Source organism: Pseudoliparis swirei, chromosome 9, assembly GCF_029220125.1.
Source record: "Pseudoliparis swirei isolate HS2019 ecotype Mariana Trench chromosome 9, NWPU_hadal_v1, whole genome shotgun sequence".
NCBI lineage: Eukaryota > Metazoa > Chordata > Actinopteri > Perciformes > Liparidae > Pseudoliparis > Pseudoliparis swirei.
In genome coordinates, this window is record NC_079396.1 from 9,160,948 (window position 1) to 9,164,294 (window position 3,347).

Sequence of the window (3,347 nt, forward strand, 5' to 3'; positions counted from 1 at the left end):
CAGGTCTGTGATGACGTATGTAATTGCACTCAGACACGGGCCACCTTACTTTCTCACATGATCTGCATTTTTGGAATCTTGCCCCTAGATTTTATCAGCCCGAGGTGTTGTTCTAAATCCACGCTAGAGGAAGTAAAGTTTCATGTACGTTTCCTAGTCATTTCCTCTTCAGATTTGCCGAGTATGTGTTTATTGGGACGACCATGAAGACCAGTTTCTAACAGGACGGACCTGGTTTTAATGTGGTAAATCAAGTTGAAAATTAAATAACAAAGTTTCCCCCCATAAAAGTTTAACCAGTGGCCTTTATCCTGCCGCTGTCTCCTCAGTGGGTCCCTAAAGTAAAATGTTATACTGAGAGAACCTTATTATGCAACCTTTTTATGAGGAATACAACTGACAGGATCTACAAAACTCCTTCCTATCTTTCCTCAAAAACTAAATTGAGAATCAACTGGCAACTCCCAGCCCCGCCAAACTACCATGAATCTGCACATCCCCCACTAACTGACCAGTCTCTCCACCACTTCTCCCTATCTGGCATCAAGACTCCGACCTGCGACCTCATCCCTTCCACCTTTTAGTTATGGCCTGTCTCCCGGCCCTCCACTCGCCCATCCTCTTCCCTCGCTTTTAAACTCCTCAGTCACACCGATCCTCATAAAGCTTGACTTGAAAGCACCGTTGCCAACCAACTCGAAACCCACCTGGACTCCAACCAACTGTATCCACCATTTTAATCCAGATTAGGATCACGGCACAGAAGTCGTCCCGATCAAAGTCACCAATGACTTCCTCCTTTCCTCTGTTAACGACTCCCTCCACATCATCATCCTATTGGACCTCAGTGCAGCCTTTGACGACATCAACCACTCCATCCTCTCGCGTCCTCCCTCCACATTACTGGCACAGCTCTCTCCTGGTTCAAGTCGTACCTCGCTGACCGCTAGCCGTTCGTTATCATCAATAAATCAAATTCTGACAGCCTCAGTCCCTCAAGGTGTCCCCCAAGGTTCAGTATTCAGCCCCCTCTTCATTCTCTACCTCCCTCCTTGCAAACATCACGGTCTCCATTTTGACTGCTACGCCGACGACACACAGCTTTACATCTCCACCAAATCCATCACACCCACTACCTACGCAACTACCTCGCGGATATAAAGACCTGGCTACAAGCCAACTTTCTCAAACTCGGCAGCGACAAATCTGAAATCCTCATTGGCCCAAATCACAAAACAAATCGCACCACAACTCCACCCTCTGCATCAATGGCACCTCAGTTCCTGCTTCCACACACATCTGTCACCTTGGTGTCATCTTTGATCCAACCCTCTCCTTTGAACACTGCGTCAAGCACATCACAAAAAAAATAATCTTCTTAAAAACATCGCCCGTATACGCCCCTCCCTCTCCTCTTCAGCCACAGTCACTTCTCGAATGGACTACCGCAACAGCATTCTGTACGGCACATCCACCAAAATCATCAAACTACAATGCCTCCAGAATTCAGCTGCTCGTCTCCTCTCCGACTCCCACAGCAGAGATCACATTCTCCATTGCTGCCCCTCCCTCTGGAATTCTCTCCCCATCATCTCAGACATTCTCCATCACTCATCACTTTCAAAACGGCACTTAAAACCTTATTTATTTAAATCTGCTTTTAGCCAGTGATGCTAGTTTTTTTACATTTGTTTTCTTATTGTCTTATTTGTATTTATTTTTTTGTGTCTATTGTTTGACTTTTACATGTAAAGTGCCTTGAGTACCTTTTTTATTTTTTTAAAGCAATATACAAATACAATATATTGTTATTATAATATTGATATAACCTAGCAAGGTAGTATTTGGCTGACCTGACTAGCGAGTCAAACTACTGTATCTCCAAGAATAAGGTTTGATATTCAGAACTTGTTCTCACAGTATATCATTTTAGATAGGAACTGTGACCTGAAAAGATAAGCAGAGCATGGTAAATAGACGTACCCGACGTATGATGTTGGTGTATTGAATGTAATTACCAGTCAGCTATGCAGCCAGTATGACATTTAATTAACTCTTGTGAGGTACAGTACCAAAGGGATCATAAAATACATTGGCTGCAAGTCAAAAACTATAACTCATTCCAGGTTCTCCCAGGGAATGTCTCTGTATTCCAGTTACGAATGTTGTACCTGGAAAATAAATTGATTTAAAGAAATTTCCCCCTGGGGATGAATAAAGTAATCTCTAATCTAATCTAATTTTGCTTGGGAAAAGGACAAAGGTAATATGATTCTGGGGATCATGGAATCGTAAACTCGTAAACTATCACCACCTTAAGAGAGTTAGCCTCATACAGGTCCAATCAACTATTCAACTTTTTATGAAATGCCATCTGTCCGTGAGATCTGTAGTCGGATACCACAACATGCATGGACCTGTTTTTGGGGCCCTTAACTCAGAGCTATCGGTCAAACACTTTAGGGTATTCATATTCAGATGCCCCTCTTTGAATTTGAAAAGGATCCAGATATTTAAGTTGTGGGCACGCAAGCAAGACGCACGCATTGCTGGTAACGACCTGGCCGAGGCCTCGGCCCCTTTGCATTTTGACCTCAACCCGAGCTTGAACCCTCTTGTTGACCAGAGCTGTGAGGCCAACTCCTTGAGCTGTTTACCGCTAACTGAAAGCTATCTTTGAATCTCGTTCTACAGGACTGTCTCAGAAAATTAGAATATTGTGATAAAGTTCTTTATTTTCTGTAATGCAATTAAAAAAACAAAAATGTCATGCATTCTGGATTCATTACAAATCAACTGAAATATTGCAAGCCTTTTATTCTTTTAATATTGCTGATCATGGCTTACAGCTTAAGAAAACTCAAATATCCTATCTCTAAATATTAGAATATCATGAAAAAGTATACTAGTAGGGTATTAAACAAATCACTTGAATCGTCTAATTAACTCGAAACACCTGGAAACACATTTTCAAATGTTTGATTTTGTTTTGCTGTTATAAATCTTTTTTTTTACTTGGTCTGAGGAAATATTCAAATTTTATGAGATAGGATTTTAGAGTTTTCTTAAGCTGTAAGCCATAATCAGCAATATTAAAAGAATAAAAGGCTTGCAATATTTCAGTTGATTTGTAATGAATCCAGAATGCATGACATTTTTGTTTTTTTAATTGCATTACAGAAAATAAAGAACTTTATCACAATATTCTAATTTTCTGAGACAGTCCTGTAGTTACTGACTTCCTCTTTCGCGGACCACCGAGAAGCCGGAGAATGGAGGACCACTCGTACGCGCGGCGCGACCCCGGAGGTACGTTTTATATTTATATTTAGCATTTTTGTTATTTA